Source organism: Coffea eugenioides, chromosome 8 (genome assembly GCF_003713205.1).
Source record: "Coffea eugenioides isolate CCC68of chromosome 8, Ceug_1.0, whole genome shotgun sequence".
In the NCBI taxonomy this organism is placed as follows: domain Eukaryota; kingdom Viridiplantae; phylum Streptophyta; class Magnoliopsida; order Gentianales; family Rubiaceae; genus Coffea; species Coffea eugenioides.
The window spans coordinates 35,550,948-35,571,871 of NC_040042.1; the positions used below are offsets into that span (position 1 = coordinate 35,550,948).

General features: G+C 37.0%; 1 long non-coding RNA gene across 1 annotated transcript; it reads right to left on the minus strand.

Annotated features, from left to right (window-relative positions):
• Positions 1-17,535: 17,535 nt before the first annotated feature.
• Positions 17,536-18,380, minus strand: LOC113781560. Its single transcript, XR_003469630.1, has 2 exons — positions 18,227-18,380; positions 17,536-18,100 (listed from the first exon to the last, which is right to left on the minus strand). It is a non-coding gene; the product is annotated as an uncharacterized LOC113781560 (long non-coding RNA).
• Between the last annotated feature and the right edge of the window lie 2,544 nt (positions 18,381-20,924).

Consider the following 20,924-nt stretch of genomic DNA (forward strand, 5'->3'; position numbering starts at 1 on the left):
AGTATTTCTATTTTTCTTGAAATTCATAGAAGCCAAGAGGGTTTTGTGAGAGACGCATTCGGTTTTGGGCTCTTGCTAATTTCTGCTACAGTAACAAATTGAACAATTATTTACTATTTAGCATAATTTTGTGTAAAAATGCATTATTTCCAAGCAGTAATTTAGCTAGGAAAATAAAGGTAGGGAGAGGTTTATTTTCGTTTCAAAAGCGGTTAGTATCAGAACTGTGACTTTAGAGGGTTAGTTAAAGGGTTAATTACATTTACCTCCCTTGAAGTTTGACCAAATAACCAATCGATCCCTGAGATTTGACCAAATAACAGTCCACCACTTTTTGAATAACCAGGCATTTAACAATTACCCTCTTGCTGTTAAGAAGCGTTAGTGATTCTACTTGACATCAGGAAAAAGGAAACTTGGGATGACGAAATTGCCTTTATTGTGTCCAGCTGTCATCAAGATTTGTTCAAGTTTCGAAAATACCCTTTTTATTAAAGAAAAAATATATAATATTGGAATTATAATTCTTTATCGTTCACATCCCAATCACGTGCACTTGCCTACCTTTATTAACATATCTAGTGTATGCGTGAATGCAATGATTTCCAATTAATCCTAATTGCAGATGTGTCGATCTGCCATTGGCCAATTGACGGTCGTCCTGCTCGTGTGAATTCGCTTGTGTGAATTGGACGTCTGGCAATTCTTTTGTTTCTTTGTTTGTTTCGAAATCTTTCACTGAAATCTTGTCCCATGTACGGATGGCAATGGGGCGGGGGACGCTGCCTACGAATTCCCCCCGACCCGCCTCGCTTCCCCGCGGGTGCTCTCGCAGGACTAATAAAAATTTGTTATATAATTTTATTATAATTAAGTTTTAGCAAATAATTAAGTATTAAAATATCAACACATCATCAAATTATTATTCATTGTAATTTCACAATTTAAACTTATAAAAACAATCAAACAAAAGTTATTTGAATACAATCCAACATGATGAAATAAATACAACTAAAGTAGTCAAGTTTTCACTTTTAGCTCAAATACAATCACTAATTCATTATTCTGCTTGTGCTTTTTTTTTTAGAAAAAAATGTTATTGTATTAAGTGTAATTAGGGATTTAGTATAATGTATTAGTAAATTTAGTATAACCAATTAATAATTTGTATTAGTACACATATATAATTATTAGTATAATTGATAATATCAATTATATTACATATACTAATATATATTATATAATACATATAACTAATAATATCATTATCATAAATTTGTAACTAATTAAATTATATATTATATATATAATTATATACATATATATTTTTTATATATTTATTTTTTTTAAAGCGGGTGGCGGGGCGAGGGTACACTCCCCCACCCTCCCACCCCGTTTCTAAGCGGAGGGAAAAAAATTTCCCCTGGCCCCACCCCCGCCCCACCCCCCGCCCCATTAGCCCCCAGCATCCTTAGTCCCATGTGACTTTCACATCTTTTTCTTTTTCATTTTTTACTTTGTAAAAGAAACCCATGTGGGTTTGGTGAGAATTAACTGTTCAGTGCTTCAGAATTCAGAACCGTCTTTTCTGCTCCTCTCCATCTATCGTTTCTCGCTTTTCATGATCACCGAAACCCCCCTCAGCCTCTCATCTTCGTCTTTATCATCATCATCATCTTCTTATCTTCTATCTATCCTGGTGAGAACAAATGGTAAGAAGAAAAAATAATTTGCTCTGAGGTTCTTTCTTCCTCTGCCAAAAATAATCTAGCCCTTTAATTTTTTTTCTTTTTTTTTTAGCGACTGAGCAAACTAATGCTGTTTATTTTTTTTATATTGCAGGATAAAAAGGCTCCAGATGTTTCTACCTCTGCTTGGTCGTCTTCCTTTCCTCTTCTTCTCTCTTATTTTTAATTTTTTTTGTCAAAATCCTCTTCTTCCTTTCACCCTTTTCTATCCATGTATGTGATGAGCAAGTGCCAGAGACAAATCTGAAATTCTTTTAGGTTTTGAATCTGAACATTTTGAGATTTTTCTTTCATTAAATTTTCTGTTCATGTTGTTTTCTCCTTTTACTTATTTGATCTGAACTTGACCTTTTTTTTGTGATTGCAGGTAGGAAAAGTTGGTAAATTTCATGTTTTATTTTGGTAAATTAAGTTTTGGTTGTAATTTTCCAGGTTTTCTGTTGTGAATCCTTGACAAGAAAATATTTTGTGTGTTCTTAGTTTCTGAGTTTTTTTAGATTAACGGCCAATAGCATTGTAAGTGATCATGGAGCCCTACTAATTTAGATACTTGTTTTAAATACCTGTTCCATGCGTATTTGCAGAGATCTTGCCTTTCTTTTTTCTTTTACAAGAACATCATTTATTTATTTTAGTTTACAAAAATGCCAATTTTTTTGTCAAAAAATTCCCGTTGATTTGGTTCTAAGAAGCTAAGATTGGCTTGTAATCATCTATTGGGGATAACATTTCGAGAATACAACCTAAATTATAGCAGATTTACTGGTCCCTAAAATGGTTTCAATCTTTGCAGGCAAAAAAAATTTTGGTATGATATGTTGGTCTTTCCAATTTTTTCATTTGTTGAAAAGGTATAGTTAATTTTTTGCAGCTGAAATAACAAGAAGATGTTAGGATTCGTTTGCATTCAGATTCTATTTTCTTAAATTATTTACTTTTTTTTCGTACTATTGGTTATGTTATTAACATACTTTACTATATTAAAGGCGTGACCAAATCAAGATTCAATCATTCTAAGACCAGTTCGTGGAATAGTAAAATTTTTAAGTTAAAAATGTTATATTTTCCTTTTTTTGTGACTTTTTGATTGAAGGATGGTCACTATTGGATAGAGTGGTTCTTTAATTTTAGCCTTAGGTCCTTAATTATTTGCATGCTGCTAATACTCTATTTTCAAATGGTGGATACCTTTTGAATTGTCTCAAATATGTATGATATTTATTTTTGAAACAGTTTTGACATTTTTCCCCTTTTTTCTTTATACATACTATGACCATGTTGCAAAACACACTTCAAATTTTGGTGCTATTGTATTGTACAAAGAACTGAATGAGTTTTACCCAATCATAGACTTATTGGATTGTGTCGTGGTTTTCTTTTTCCTTTTCATTTTACAGATGATCATTTTTTTCATAACTTTTTTAAAGCTTGGTCCTCTGTGTATCTTTTCCTTGCGAATGGAAAGTACCAATTTGAGACTGTCTTCTCAAAATTTTTTGGAAGATCTTAAGCCTCTGGACTGTATGCAAACCAAAATAAGATAGGTAAAGCATAGCTCTTCATCAATGAAATATCCTATCATCTTATATCTATGCTACCATTTTCTACTTACACTTTTCATGATTAATTTTCATATAAGTAGGAATGTACACCAGTTAATAATATTTGTTAGAGAGCTAGGATGGTTTGTTATACTTTATGGCCAATACTAATTCTCCAATGCATTTCATCACCCTAGAATTCCAAAGTTTAAATGGGTTCTATAGGACAAACATAACTACGATTTGGAAAAGTCAATTTCATGTCAGCAATTCTAAAAAGAATTATTTAAGGGTGCAAAAGGAGTTCAATAGTCACTTCTTTGTTTTAAGATTTGACAATTTGCAGGGCCATTGAAATTTTAAGTTTTTTTTTGTTGTCAAGAATTTTCCAATTTGACACTTCATGAAGGGTGTATATTGGTTTATCCTTTCATTTTTTTTTTTGCATAGATGTGTCTATTCACGAGCAATTTTCTCTTAATTTTTCCTTTGATCTAAATATTTCTTCATGTTTCCTTTTGTTTCTTGCTAGGTTATTACGAGTATGGATGGTAATTTTTTTGGAAAAAGGTATAGCCTTCTGGTTGGAGTACTACACCAGATGAAAGTAATAAATATACTAATTTATTTTATTCACAATTGGGTTATGATGATACAATTTTGATTTCTTTAGATGTATTTCAGGCTTTAAGTTGATTGTCGTATCTTGGCGAGGCAACCCTGATGGCATTTGACGTTCATTCTTCCCTTCAAATGTAATTGGGTCTGCAGCCATAGCGGTACTCTTATCTCTATCAGACTTTTGCTGACAGACCTGAGCCTTACTTTAAATTATTATAATTACTGCTTGATTTAATCAAAGATTTGATCACTAATTCCTTTTTTATTCATTTGTATAATAATCTTCGGATCATGTAAATTTTTGATATTTTTATTGGTCGTTTTCACCTTTGAAACAATCTCTAGAGAGCTATATCAGAAATTCTCAGGTGTGCTGCTTTGGTTTACAGTTATAGCTTATTCATCATTTGATGTTTTACTTATGACAAAGCTTTAGCCTTTTCCTTTTTCTTTATACTATTTTGATGATGCTAGAGAAATTGCTTGATGCTTTGGTTCTATTTTTATAGTGACCCAAAATAATCTTTTGTCAATATGCCTTAAACTTTTGAGAAATTTTGTGGTCAAGTGTAGAAACTACATGATGTTTAGAATGAAATATCTAAATATTTGGGAGGTCTTGTAAGCATATACGTTTTAATAGAGAAGTAAATATGATATTTGATGGTTGTTTTTTTTTTAAATAGTGATACTTTTTTACTTCAGTATAAAAAGATTGGTTAGTTGGGAAAATCTATTCGGGGCCTTTCTTTTTTCCTGCTTCACATCCCAAAAACATAAAAGAAAAACATCCTGCATTGCTCACTTAGTGTTATTTGGGTAGAAATTATTTCTCCTAATTTTCTCTCTCTTTATGGTAATTAGAAGATAACATGTTCATAATGAATTAATGATGGCTTTTGGTAATGTTAAATTGCATGTTTTGTAGCTGTTTAGTTGTGAAAAGAGATTAACTCTTTTTTTAGGTATCTACATTTGGTACTTCGTTTTTTGGTCTCCAGGGTTTTAAAGAATTATAGAAAAGAAGCATTTTTCTTCTTTTTTTTTTGTAAACTTTATTTCTTGGAAAAATAGGGATAGATATTGCTGGAGTTATGTTACTTTCAAAGGGCTACATTTGATGGTCTATTTTGAGGATAGAGCCTTGTAAATCTCGAGCAATGGATAGTGCCATATAGCTGGCACTGCTGTTAAAGAGATTTGAACATCTACAAGTGTGGAAGAAGTATAATTGACCTGCAAGCACATAAAATAGAGGGCATATCTACAACAGTGGATGTGAATGGAACATTAGAATGAACAGTTTTCTCAGTTCTTTTTATCATAACTGGTTTGGATTGACTAGATCAATTTCAAACCCCCTTTGATCACCCACCAAAGGTTCTTGAATAGCTTTAAATTGTGTACCCCTGACTAGGAAATGAATCACATTGCTACACGGTTATAGTTTTCCCTTTTTCTTTTTAGTTAGTAGTTCAAAATCTCTTATATCTTTGCATCCATACAAGAAATAGTTTTTGTTTTGTTCTTTTAATCCTATGTTACTCAACTAATTTGTTTGGTTTAATTCTTTTGCAACTTGATTGAGATTGATGACTATGAAGCTTGAAGAGTCAGTGATGGCAATTCTCTAGAAGCACTGAAGTTGATGAACTTTACTCGAGATGGGTTCAAAGTGAACTGTATGAGGTAACATGCTCGAATTAAAAGTTATCAACAGTTTGTCTTGTTATATGCCTAATTAGCAATTTATGGATTTGACCATTTACATCTGGATAGATAATACTGTCAAAATCCACAGTGAAAACACACTTTTTTTTTTGTGTTTCACATTTTTTGCTAAATAGTTAAAAGTGAAAGAATCTTTGTTATGCGGTTGACCTTTCTCCGTTTCTCTGATTTGAATGATGAAATGATGATATGCACATATTTTCAGCTTTTACCTTCTACCGTTTGAAATTTTCTACACTTTTCCTTTTGGTTTAACTTGATGTTCTATTGTTCATACATGTTATGTTGGTAAAAAGGTGGCATGAATGAAGGTATGTCCATGATTTATAGGCTAAAATGTATAAGCTATTTTTTGGCTTTCTATTCTTTATTTATTTGTCCACCATTCACGTTTGAGGAAAAATTGGCTGGCAAGAGGTATTATTCAAATATATGATGGTGGCTCAAAATGCATACTGTGACGCCCCCACTTCTCCCAAGAACAAACCCAAGGGTATCCGTGGAACGCTTGTCCAGCTCTCACCAGGACTCGAGACAATTCCAATTCAAATCCAGTCTAATACTAACAATGAGAGTCGGAATAAAGGTACGAAGTTATTTCCATACATAAATATCCAGTCTTACATCACAATTTCAATTTTACAATCACTTTCCCCAAAATATACAACATCCAAAAGTGACTAGTCGAATACAATCAAAACACTAATATCAAAGTGCCTCAAGTCGGCATTTCCTTAAATCCTTCCAATCGGGTTCCTGTTAAGGAAAAACAAAACTAATGGGATGAGCTGACGCTCAGTGAGGTCAAGAAAATCATGCAAGCAGGTAATTCAAGTAGCAATAAAACTGGTACGAGAGATAAAGCTATAACATTCAAGCAATTCCCGAATTTTCACAAAACACATTCAAGAAGAATAAGGGAGCTCTTAGGAGTTTATTTCCACTTGCTTTGTCAAAGTTCAATCCAATAGTCCGTAGAACTTTACTTATTCCATTTATGATTTTGAGTCGAATGAGAGGTACCTCCCACTCGAATCGGTGTGGTACATACTATCGCTCAGTGGTCGATTATACGTTTATGGTTCTGAGTCGAATGAGAGGTACCTCCCACCCGAATCGGTGTGGTACATACTATCGCTCAGTGGTCGATGAGACATCGCTCCAATCGACTTATGCTGTACTTATAATTCTGAGTCGAATGAGGGGTACTTCCCACCCAAATTGGTGTGGTACATACTACGCTCAATAGTCAATGAGACATCGCTCCAATCGACTTAGGATGGTTTATGATTTTGAGACGACACGAGAGGTACCTCCCACCCGAATCGGTGTGGTACATGCTATCGCTCAGAGAACTGATCATTTATTTAGGATTTTGAGTCGACATGAGAGGTACCTCCCATCCGAATCGGTGTGGTACATGCTATCACTCAGAGACTCGATTATACGATTATAATTATAAAGGTTGATGACATTCAGTCCAATCGACAAATACCGTTATAGGCCGATGAGCAACGCTCAAACCGACGATTCCAAATAAGAATCACATCCACATTACTATGTACAAGTCGAATATGAATTCACATAGCAAAATACGAATATAATTTCGTTCGAAAGAGAACGAGTGCGGTAAAGTATACACTCGTCTCAAAATTTCAAATTCACATAACGGATAAGAAACAGTTAACCACTTAGCAACAAATTCATGCACTTGACACTCACCAATCAAAACAAGGGAGTAAGTGCGTAAACAAGTCTTTAGGTGTTCCCCTCGAGATCCTCTTGGAAGTCTCCTTGAGCACTTGAGCAAATAGTAATTGACTATCACACACCGTTATTTATAAATCTCTTGTTACAAAAAAGATTGTACTCTTGTACAATATTAAGAAAATATCGTAAAAGAGAGCCTTAATTACTCATAAATCGAAACTAAAAAATGGGGTTTTAAAACACAAGCGAAATCTGATTTTCATCTTTGAAATCAAGTGTAAAACGGTCTAGCAATATCGAAGGAAAATAAAGAGTTCGCAACTTTCAATTTCCTTTAAGTTCGGAAGTTTCAGATTTGTCGAGCGATCTTTGAAAAATCGTATCTCACTCTCTGTAAGTCCAAAATTGGAAAACTTGGTACCTTTGGAAACTACTTCCAAAGTACTAAAAGTTCTTAAAAGACACTTTCCATAATTTCAAATGGAAGACATTCAAATTTTGGGTCCAAGAGGCTATTTTGGAATACCAAGACAGTTTTGGGTTGATTTTTGGCAAAGTTTGGAAATTTGAAAAAATTTACACAATGTGAACTAGCCTCTGAAATTTGGAAATCAATTAGAGTTATAATCAAAGTTTAAAACAAAAAAGCAGAACAAGAATTGGAGTTTTGAGTACCAAGATATGACGACTCAAAGTTACCCAAAAGTTGGGACGGTTAGACCATTTTCCAGGTTTAAAACATAGACTTTGAATCTTTGGTTGAGCATTGAAATGGACTCGAAATGACACCAAATTTGGTATGATTACACTACCATATAAGGGCTATTCCTCTGTGAAGTTTCATACAAAAATTCGTTCGAAAAATTGGTTAACAAAACCATTAAAGTTCCACAATTTGCTAAGACAAATCTGCCTTGCACTTTCATTTTTTTTTCTCAAACATTTGGCCAATGAAAATTCCTCGAACATGATTCATTTATGAAGACAGGTCTAGGAAACATTCAAAATATATTTGGTAGGTGATTAACACCAAGGATTTTGAATAACAAGCTCCAAATCAAGATTAGATATAAATCAGTCCAGAATTAGGGTTTTCTTTCACAAAGACAGATCTGAAATCCGACCACAACTCACTCAATTCAATGCAGAATTGAGCGTGGTTAGTGGCGTTGAAAACTACATTGATAAGGCTACAATTTCTCAGAAGGAATCATTTTAAAATTCTATCCACAACTAGCTCATATTTGAGCATCAAGTCGCAGCTCAAAACAGGGCTTCGAGTACAGACGAGAAACAGAACAGGCAACTTTACAAGGTTGGTATAGCTCACTCAGGTGGAATCAGGGTATGCATTTTATACCGTTGGAAAACTGAAAGTGTCTAGTTTCTAATTCCATAAACGACACTCGATTTTGACATTGGAACAAAGAGTTATGGCCGAAACAAGACCACTGCCAGAGAGGCTCTGGTTACGTTTCCAGTTTTGCTACATTTTCGAAATCTCAACTTTTGGCCAACCAATTTGGATGATTTTTGGTGGAAACTTTCCACACAAACCATACAACATATTCACATCAAAATCAAGTCAATTGAACTACAAAAAAGTGTACTAATGGTCATGGCAAAACAGGGGCAGAATCGTCACTTTTGCTCATCTCACTTCCTTTGAGTTTTCTTTCACAACACAACTTATTTTCACTAGATTAAGCACTAATCCAACATAAATAACATCAAATCTCATCAAATCAGTTCATCAAGCCATTGTGGGATTTCATAGAGCCCACTCACAAGATTTTCAACAATATAAAGCTACCCATATGAATCTATGAGCTCACAAGTGCAATACAACTTATATAAACCAAAATTCAAGAGATTGATCATCATTTACCTCCTTAGATGGCTAGAACAGAAATTTTCAGTCACCTTAAACCCAAGAAAACCATGAGAAACAAGCTCCTTGCCTAGCTTAAGTTGATCTCCAAATGGTTTGCAAGTTGTGTGTAAATTTTGGAGTGATTTGATGAAGAAATGAAGTAAGAAAGTGAAGAGCTTTGGTTCCTTCTTCCTCCTCTTGGATGGCCGGCAGCTATGAGTGAAGAGAGAGAGTGTGTTTGCTGAAAATGAAGCTTCCTTGAGAAGCTTAAGTGTGTGGCCAAAAATATTTCAAAAGTCAACTGGGAATAGTGCGCGTTCGCGCGCATTTTGTGTCCGATTCCTCTCGGGTTCGTTTCACTTGTGCACTAAACCTCCAATGCACTTTCTTAAACATTATAATTATTCACTCTTAATAGTCTAAAATAAATTTTTTAAATCTCCAATTAACCGCTCTAGCTCGATATACGCGAACTTTCGATTTGCACGCGTTACGGCGAAACTTCCAAAAAATTCTTATAACGATAGTATAACTAACTAATACTTGAATACTTAGGCATAAATGTGAGGCCCCAGTCCGTTCTTAAGGTTGATATTAGGTTATATTCATTATTTGTGCGGTAACATTTGGTTTTGGGACTATTTCGAAAACCCTAAGTTGGGGTTAGGATTGAAACCCTAGTTTTTGTATTAATTATAAGTTCGAGTGGTGATTAAAGTAAGTTATGTTAGTGTGTGTTTTAGAATAGGTAAGTATAGGATTTTATCTGATTTATATCGATTAAGTGAGTTTAAAAGTTATTAAAAGTTAGAAAACCCTAAAAGCAGCAAAAACCTTTAGTGTTATGATGTATTAGAAGTTTAAGTTGGGTTTAAAACCCTAATTTCACTCTTGACAAAAAGGTTGTTCTTTAATTGCTTTTATGTGGGATTAAGTATGATTAAGTATAGGTGATTAAGATAGGAAGGTGATTAGTGAAGCAATTAAGTGTGATTACATGTTTTGGACTAGATTAAGTTATAACCTATGGAGTTAATTGAAAGAGTTCCAAATGTTTGAGGGCAAGAGTGGAACAAAAGCTAAGTTGAGGTGCAAGGACTAAAGAAGTAAATAATGGATTTTAGTGTGATTGGTTGCCATAAAAAAATATCTCTCCTAAGTGGGTTTGCACCACATATTAATTCATGAGTCACAACTAAGCCATTATATGATCAAAACAAAACAAACAAATTAGAGAAAAAGAGAGAGAGTGAGCCGTGGAGAAGGAGAAGGAAGACCAAAGGGAAGTTTGCAAAGTTCAATCAATTTCCTTCCATAAATCTTCATTTTGAAGCATAAAGAATCCACTTTGGAGTTGGCTTAAGGTCATTAGCCATCATACATACTTAATCTTGAGGTAAGAAAGTCTATTTGAAGACTTAAGTTGATTATTGATTGATGAACTAGTGGCTATTTTTTGTAAAGGATCTTAGTTGTGCTTGACTATGGTACCTCTTATGTTTATCACTTGTTGTTATGGATCAATTTGGTGAAAATTTGGGCCTTGAGGTTCGCCCATATGGACCCTCATAAGGGTTTCATGTTAAACATGTTAGTTAGCTTTAATCTTGTGTTATTGAACTTGTTATGATTGTGTTTGATGATGTATTTCATTTGTTTGGTGAGTGGGTGGTAGAAACTGATTTGGGGTTAAGAAACCCTAGGCTAAAGTGAGGAGTAATTGCTTGGTTAGGGTTAATTTGGTTAGGGTTTGTTGCACTAGTGGTTAGATTAAGTTAATAAGTGCATATGAAGTTCAATTAGAAGGTGTAGATAATATGTGGTTAGTTTGTGAAAATTGTATGGTGCAATTTCGGATCATTGGAAGCCTTCATAGGAGTTGGTTTAGGGTGTGTATTTGGAGTGCATTTAGCTAGAAAACCTGCATAACAATCATAGAACGGACCAGGCGTTTGCGACGCGCAAAACCGGCAAATCCGGGTAAGCAGGGCAGCCCAGCACCTGAACTTGAGCTCCATTTTTCTTGATACTACGTATTGATTCAGTAGTTTCTCAAAACATGAAAGTTGTAGCCTCTTAGGTCCTTAATATGCCTGCAAAATTTCAAGTCAAACGGATCTCTGTAGCCTGAGTTATGGCCAAAATAGTCGCATCTATTCTAAACTCAGAATTCTGCCGCGTTTCTTGTTTTAGCCTCTGACCATGTTCTGTTCGTTTTGATAACGTACGAACTGGGTGTTGACCTCTTCATAAGAAATGTAGATCTTGGTCTTAACTTCGAAACGGTATAAAGTTCATCCAAATCCGAGTTCCGTAGCTTCAGTTATGACCAAAACAAGATCGGTTGTCAGAACTGCCTTCGAATTTGGACAGTTCTGACAGGAATGTTTAGACCCATTTTCCTCCATGCTCTGTACTGATTCACCTTTTAGTTCAAACACGAAAGTTATAGCCTTATGGGTGAGCTTTCTAACGCCTCTAGAATTTCTTGATTCTGATTTCTGAGTCGTGAGTTATGGTCTTTCAAACAGGGCCTGTTTGGTAAACCAAAATGAAATGACTGGAACTATTTTGTGCATTTTTGACCAATACCTATTGATATCTGGGTTGAGATGTTTAAATAAAAGTTGTAGCCCTTCCTCGTAGCTTCGAAACGGTGTCTCACCCACCTTGATCCGATATTTCTAGCCTAATTTTTGATCAAAACGGTTTGAGATGGCAGATTTGGCCGTTTCCGTTTGCTGTTCCGCGCGCGCGTGTGTATTTTGCCGTTTCCACACTTGCATGTGCCAATTTTGCCGTTTTGCATGTTTTGGGCATGTTAGTGGACGTTTGTGATATAATATGATGCAATCTTCTATTTCAGACCGTGGTGAGTTAGGCGGAACTGGTGAGGCCTACTACGAGCTAACACGCACGAAGTGGTTTCTGCTCTTGTACTACTTTTGTGTTTTGAGTAAGTATTCTGGCCATTTTGTATATAACTTGCTTATGTGTTTAAGGTGAATGAAAGGGTATCTAGGCGAGAGTGTACTTCATCGCACTCGACCTAAACCCGAATTTAGGTGCATATTTATACATGACATGTCTAAATGAATTATTTTGGGTTTGAACTCCTTGAGCTTGTAGCTCGGTGTGACGTTTGTGAGTTTTGGGTTTGAACCCCTTGAGCTTGTAGCTCGGGGTGACGTTTGTAAGTTGGGGTTGATCTTCCGACCTAGATGGACTATTCGAGCCGGTCAGGGCTTGGTCGAAACCCGTCCAACCTAGTTTGAGGTCACCAAGTTTGTGAATCCGGTTCACCGAGTATGTGAACCAAGTTTGTGACCCGAGCTTGTGAACCAAGCTCAATTTCGTTCGCTCGAGCAAGTTTGTGAGGTGACTGGCCAGCGAGGGTGATAAGGTGTTAGGTGGGAGTACAAGTGGAGTTCTACGGACCTTAATTATGGTCGACCGAGTGTCGACAGGAGGACACGCATGGCAAACGACTTGACTTTGGAGCCAACCCGTATCCTACCATTGTGATGTTACATTCCTGTATTGATGTGAAATATTTGGCTTTTATCCGTTTAGTTGAATGTAAAATTTACCGTTTTACCCCTGTTTACTTACAAAGCATATAACTTACCCCGTTTCCTTTGTTTTCCTTAGCAGGGGACGACGCGGAGAACTCCTTGGCACATTCACTAGTATAGTTAGGTTTGCTTGTAATAGTTGAACAATTAAAATGTTTGTTTTTGTTTTGGTGGTTTGTATAAGGACCCTCCTTAGGGTCTACTTTCTACTGGTTGTTATCATAATGTAATATAGTGGTTTGACTAGCTGCTTTTGGGGATGTAAGTAGAACTCTTTCGGAGTTGGCTATTGTGAATAGTACGCTTGTGGTTTATCTAGTTTTTGTTTACCTAGCTTTTATTGCTTTATGTTTTGAGTCCTGGCGCGAGCCAGGCTGGCGGCCCGCCGATACCCTTGGATTCGCCCTTTGGAGAAGTGGGGTCGTCACAGGTGGTATCAGAGCGCCTAGGTTAGAGGATTTGGACAAGTGGGACATACGTGATAGGCACTAAGCATATTTGATTCTTTTAATATGAATGATATATTTAAGCTAAAATGCCGGTGAGCTAACGAATTAATGTTTGTAGGTATGGATCCGGGCAGTTCTAGTAGTACGGGACCCAGCGGCATGGGACCGGGATCGAGACCTCCGAGTGCGAAGGGCCCGGAGGACCGGGTCTTGCGTAAACGGGTGATCCGATATCGGAAGAGGCCTGGAGAGCCCTACAGTTTGTATTCCCCTTTTGGTCAGGTGTTGTACCGACCCTGCGGGTGTTACTATACGTACGGCTACCCTGATGAGGTCGTCTTGGCAGTGGACGACGTGCGATGTCGCCTGAGGAGGGCTTGCGATCATTTGACTAGACAGCTAGAGGAGGCACGAGAGAGAGACTACTGGCAGGCTAAGCGCGTTAGGGACTTGGAGCAGAGTCTCCGAGATGAGGTGGAGAGGACGGACGCTTTACGCCGTCAGCTCCATGACACACACCAGCACCTCTTCGCCTTGAAGGGGCAGCTTAGGGAGAGGGTCCGAAGTATTACGATAGATTGTGAGGTTCTATTTGATGTGGCCGCAGAGGCACCGCCACGAGCTATCGGTTCAGCGCCGATGAACGAGATTGACACCTTGGGTTCTGTTGGGGATTGGGCTCCTAAGGGAGGCGTTTAGGGTCGCCTTATATTTTCTTTTGACTATCTGGCGGATTACTTTTGGCATGGCTAGTTTCTTTTGTTATCGGGTTGACTGACTACCTTTTTGGAGCCGGAGTGCTCATGTAAATAAGTGGTTTTGTACCGACCGGACGTCGGATAACTTGTATATTTTTTTGGTGTGACTCTGTGAATATATGTATATATTTGAGTATAATCTTTTGCATTTATTCTTTGCGTGTCTTTTGTGCATCTGCGTTGTATTCTTTATTTTGTTTCTAGTTTGAATACTAAGCACACGTTATGTTTGAATTTATAGACTTTTGCACCTAAATGGCCTCCGGTACTCGAGGTAGAGGTAGCGGGCGAGAACGAAACCCTGAAAGGGAACATGAACATGAGCCAGATCAAGTAGCTACAGCCATCCGGCGAATGGCTGACCTGTTAGAACGTATGGTTGACCAACAGGGTCAGGGCCATGGGAATACTACAGGAAACCCTGAAAATAATAGACCCCGAGGACACGTACTTTTGTAAATCCTGCATTTATGGTTCACGAACAAAGGTAACAATTTCGAGAACGAAATTGTTCTAAGTGGGGGAGGTTGTGAGGCCCCAGTCCGTTCTTAAGGTTGATATTAGGTTATATTCATTATTTGTGCTGTAACATTTGGTTTTGAGACTACTTCGAAAACCTTAAGTTGGGGTTAGGATTGTAACCCTAGTTTTTGTATTAATTATAAGTTCGAGTGGTGATTAAAGTTAGTTATGTTAGTGTGTGTTTTAGAATAGGTAAATATAGGATTTGATCTGATTTGTATCGGTTAAGTGAGTTTAAAAGTTATTAAAAGTTAGAAAACCCTAAAAGCTAGAAAAAACCTTTAGTGTTATGATGTATTAGAAGTTTAAGTTGGGTTTAAAACCCTAATTTCACTCTTGACAAAAAGGTTGTTCTTTAATTGCTTTTATGTGGGATTAAGTATAGGTGATTAAGATAGGAAGGTGATTAGTGAAGCAATTAAGTGTGATTACATGTTTTGGACTAGATTAAGTTATAACCTATGGAGTTAATTGAAAGAGTTCCAAATGTTTGAGGGCAAGAGTGGAACAAAAGCTAAGTTGAGGTGAAAGGGCTAAAGAAGTAAATAATGGATTTTAGTGTGATCGGTTGCCATAAAAAAATATCTCTCCTAAGTGGGTTTGCATCACATATTAATTCATGAGTCACAACTAAGCCATTATATGACCAAAACAAAACAAACAAATTAGAGAAAAAGAGAGAGTGTGAGCCGTGGAGAAGGAGAAGGAAGACCAAAGGGAAGTTTGCAAAGTTCAATCATTTTCCTTCCATAAATCTTCATTTTGAAGCATAAAGAATCCACTTTGGAGTTGGCTTATGGTCATTACCCATCATACATACTTAATCTTGAGGTAAGAAAGTCTATTTGAAGACTTAAGTTGATTATTGATTGATGAACTAGTGGCTATTTTTGGTAAAGGATCTTAGTTGTGCTTGACTATGGTACCTCTTATGTTTATCACTTGTTGTTATGGATCAATTTGGTGAAAATTTGGGCCTTGAGGTTCGGCCATATGGACCCTCATAAGGGTTTTCATGTTAAACATGTTAGTTAGCTTTAATCTTGTGTTATTGAACTTGTTATGGTTGTGTTTGATGATGTATTTCATTTGTTTGGTGAGTGGGTGGTAGAAATTGATTTGGGGTTAAGAAACCCTAGGCTAAAGTGAGGAGTAATTGCTTGGTTTAGGGTTAATTTGGTTAGGGTTTGTTGCACTAATGGTTAGATTAAGTTAATAAGTGCATATGAAGTTCAATTAGAAGGTGTAGATAATATGTGGTTAGTTTGTGGAAATTGTATGGTGCAATTTCGGATCATTGGAAGCCTTCATAGGAGTTGGTTTAGGGTGTGTATTTGGAGTGCATTTAGCTAGAAAACCTGCATAACAATCATAGAACGGACCAGGCGTTTGCGACGCGCAAAACCGGCAAATCCGGGGAAGCAGTGCAGCCCAGCACCTGAACTTGAGCTCCATTTTTCTTGATACTACGTATTGATTCAGAAGTTTCTCAAAACATGAAAGTTGTTGCCTCTTAGGTCCTGAATATGCCTACAAAAGTTCAAGTCAAACGGATCTCTGTAGCCTGAGTTATGACCAAAATAGTCGCATCTATTCTAAACTCAGAATTCTGCCGCGTTTCTTGTTTAAGCCTCTGACCATGTTCTGTCCGTTTTTATAACGTATGAACTGGGTGTTGACCTCTTCACAAGAAATGTAGATCTTGGTCTTAACTTCGAAACGGTATAATGTTCATCCAAATCCGAGTTCCGTAGCTTCAATTATGACCAAAACAAGATCGGTTGTCAGAACTGCCTTCGAATTTGGACAGTTCTGACAGGAATGTTTTGACCCGTTTTCCTCCATGCTCTGTATTGATTCATCTTTTAGTTCAAACACCAAAATTATAACCTTATGGATGAGCTTTCTAACGCCTCTGGAATTTCTTGATTCCGATTTCTGAGCCATGAGTTATGGTCTTTCAAACAGGGCCTGTTTGGTAAACCAAAATGAAATGGCTGGAACTATTTTGTGCATTTTTTACCAATACCTATTGAGATCTGGGTTGAGATGTTTAAATAAAAGTTGTAGCCCTTCCTCGTAGTTTCGAAACGGTATCTCACCCACCTTGATCCGATATTCCTAGCCTAACTTTTGATCAAAACGGCTTGAGATGGCAGATTTGGCCGTTTCCGTTTGCCGTTCCGCGCGCGCGCGTGTCCATTTTGCCGTTTCCGCACTTGCATGTGCCGATTTTACGGTTTTGCTTGTTTTGGGCATGTTAGTGGACGTTTGTGATATAATGTGATGCAATCTTCTATTTCAGACCGTGGTGAGTTAGGCGGAGCTGGTGAGGCCTACTTCTAGCTAACACGCACGAAGTGGTTTCTGCTCTTGTACTACTTTTGTGTTTTGAGTAAGTATTCGGACCATTTTGTATATAACTTGCTTATGTGTTTAAGGTGAATGAAAGGGTACCTAGGCGAGGGTGTACTTCATCACACTCAACCTAAACCCTAATTTACGTGCATATTTATACATGACATGTCTAAATGAATTATTTTGGGTTTGAACTAGGGGTGCAAACGAGCCGAGTCGAGTCGAGTTTTGAACTTATCGAGTCGAGTTAGGCTTATTTATACGCGAGCTCGAGTTCGAGCTCGAGTTCGTCGAGCTCGAAAAATGAAGCTCGAGCTCGACTCGATATAGACAAAGGGGCACTCGAGATCGACTCGATTATAGCTCGCGAGCTTAGCTCGATTTTGGCTCGCAAGCAGCTCGCCACATTAGCTCAAATTTTGCTCGATTTTTGGGCTCGTGATGAGCTCGAAATCAGCTGACTTTCTCGAAATTTAGGCAAAAAAATAGAATTTTTGTCCGCATATTTTTGGTAAAATTTAAGAATAATAACAGCAATTTTCACATAATCTTGATTTGAGAGGTACAAATTATCCACTAATATAATCATAAACATATAATATATAAAAATCTAAATGTTCAACATTTGAAATTTTTAGTTACCAATAAATTTCAAATATAAATTGTGTCTTCAGCAATTCATCGTCAAGCCAAGCTGTAATTATGCTCTTCAACTCTAATTACATTAAGAAGCAAAAGAAACCAGCAAATGAGCTATCCAAAAAGAAAAAAGAAAGAAAGAAAAACAGCAGCCAAAAAAATGTCAAAAAATCAGCCTGCTAATTGAGAAATTGAGCACAAAAAATCAGCAAAAATATAGCTTTGAACACAGCTAAAAATAAGCCATAAAAAGGGGCCAAACAACAACCAAAAATTGTCATATCCAAATTAGCTAAAAATCCGTCTTTGTCAAAAAAACATGAACGCTCTACGAAAGTGCTCATCATTCTCCATCCTCTGTAAGTGTATCGTCACTGCTACAAACTCTCCATAGTCCAGAACTCCATTTCCATCAATATCAGCCTCAAGATGGGTTCCCCAGTCAATGTATCTGCTTCAAGCCCTTAAGTTGGACCACCGTAGAAGAAAAAACAAAAGAACATCACGGGGGTCCACAACTACCTCTTTTGCAATAGATCTAAAGCTTTGAATGATAAAGCTTTGAAATGATGGATCTACCGAGCAGGGGAAGAAAGAAAGAAAGCTATTATCCATAGATCTAAAGCTTTGAAAGGAGGGGGCTGCCAAGCTGGGGAAGAAAGAAAATGGAAAAGGAAAAGAAAGAGAAGCTGAGTACATACCTGCAAAAGCTGGGTGGAGCTGGTGGAGATGGAGCCGGCAGAAGTGGGAATTTGGAGTTTGGGAGTTGGGAATCGGCAGGAGTCGGCAGAGGAAGTGAGGATTTGGGAATTAGGTAAATCGATGGAGAAAATGAGAAATAGTCATAAACTTGTAAATTTTAATTGATATAGGGGTATTTTTATAATTTCACAATTATTCGAGCCTATCGAGCGGCTCGTCGAGCTATCGAGCCTATGAAATAAAGACTCGTGCTCGGCTCGTTTATATTAACTAGCGGCTCAAACTCGGCTCGAGCTCGGTCAACACGAGCTCGAGCCGAGCTTTGACCCGAGCTGCTCGCGAGCGGCTCGCGAGCAGCTCGGGTCGTCAACAGGCCTAGTTTGAACCCCTTGAACTTGTAGTTCGGGGTGACGTTTGTGAGTTTTGGGTTTGAACCCCTTGAGCTTGTAGCTCGGGGTGACGTTTGTAAGTTGGGGTTGATCTTCCGACCTAGATGGACTATTCGAGCCGGTCAGGGTTTGGTCGAAACCAGTCCAACCTAGTCTGAGGTCACCAAGTTTGTGAATTCGGTTCACCGAGTATGTGAACCAAGTTTGTGACCCGAGCTTGTGAACCAAACTCAATTTCGTTCGCTCGAGCAAGTTTGTGAGGTGACTGGCCATTGAGGGTGATAAGGTGTTAGGTGGGAGTACAAGTGGAGTTCTACGGACCTTATTTATGGTCGACGGAGTGTCGACAGGAGGTCACGCATGGCAAACGACTTGGCTTTGGAGCCAACCCGTATCCTACCATTGTGATGTTACATTCCTGTATTGATGTGAAATATTTGGATTTTATCTGTTTAGTTGAATGTGAAATTTACCATTTTACCCCTGTTTACTTACTAAGCATATAGCTTACCCCGTTTCCTTTGTTTTCCTTAGCAGGGGACGACGCGGGGAACTCCTTGGCATATTTACTAGTATAGTTAGGTTTGCTTGTAATAGTTGGACAATTAAAATGTTTATTTTTGTTTTGGTGGTTTGTATAAGGACCCTCCTTAGGGTCTACTTTCTACTGGTTGTTATCATAATGTAATATAGTGGTTTGACTAGCTGTTTTTGGGGATGTAAATAGAACTCTTTCGGAGTTGGCTATTGTGAATAGTATGCTTGTGGTTTATCTAATTTTTGTTTACCTAGCTTTTATTGCTTTAAGTTTTGAGTCCTGGCGCGAGCCAGGCAGGCGGCCCGCCGATACTCTTGGGTTCGCCCTTGGGAGAAGTGGGGTCGTAACAATAAAAATACCTATTTTAAGGCTAATGTATAAGTTTCTAATTTTCCAAACTCATTGTCCCCTCGAATTGATTATTGTCTTCAAACGCGCATTCACTATTCTCGCTAAATGAACTTTCAAAAATTAAATTTTTGTAACAAGTCATTTTAAAATACACGTAAGCCATAACTCCATGTAATTGGGTCTAAAAAGTTTGGAATAAAATATTCGGAGCAAACAGGTGAATAAATATTTAAATAAACTAGTAATATTCGATAAAAATAAGAAAATTTTCGGGTCCTCACACATATGCTGTTTATTTGCTTTCTATTGTTTATTTATTCATCCAATATTAATGTTTGAGAAAAAGTTTGAGTGGCAATAGGTATTTATTCAAATATAATGATGGTTCAAACTTAGGAGTATGGAACGTGTTCTTGATGACTTTATTTTTATATTTGGTACTTTAGTAGTTCCTTAAATTTTTGAACAAAGCATGGAAAAAACTACTAGTGCATTATTCGTGGTTTAACAAGATTGTCATTCTGGTAGTGGTTATTAAATTCTAATTTGATTCTTTCTTGGCAGGATTTGACTGATGTTTAGATAGTGGAAACTTGGAAGCTAATGGAGTTTTGTCATGAATCCTGGATACTTTCCCTTCTTTGTAATATCTTTAGCAAATAGTTATTATTTACTTCAAGAATCGCTTACTATAGTATAGATGTCAAATTTTGTGACAATTCTTTTTAATCTTTCAACTCTAATACATAGCTTCAATAGAATTGGCTGCTTTCTCAAGACGCTGACCAAGCAAAGAATAGAGTCATTTCTCTAGAAATAGCTGCAAGAGAGCACTTTTCGATGAATGTGTCTTAAATTTTGATTTATTCCCCTTTCACAATTAGTGACTTACATAGTGCATTGGAAGAGTCTACCTCAGTTATACGTGTTATTATACTCTTCAACTTTATTAGTAGTATTTCCTTTGTTAACTCTTATCTGTCTTAGTTTACACCTAAATTAATCACAACTGAAATGTCAACAAAATGTTTCAATTATCAACCACACAAACAAAATTATATAAAAAATTGATTTTTAATTTGAAAATGTGGCCATTAAGGGCTTTGGGTATATTAACCTTGCAACCTCAGTTCTGGGCATATTAACTTTGTAACCTCACACCGCACATCGCGCGGTGATCCCCTCCTAATCTTACAAAAAGAGTGAAGAAAAAGACTTCCCCATTTTTCCCAAGTTTAACGAGCAAAAACCTCAAGAGAACAACAACAACAAAGCTTGGAGAGAATCAAGTGTAAAAACCAACTTGCTGCTACATCAGCTAAGCATGTGCTGGTTCCGAATCATAGGATAATGGTGAGTTAACATGAGTTAAAATTGAAAGAGTTATTGTTTAGGGTTTGGGATTTAGGAATTTATGGA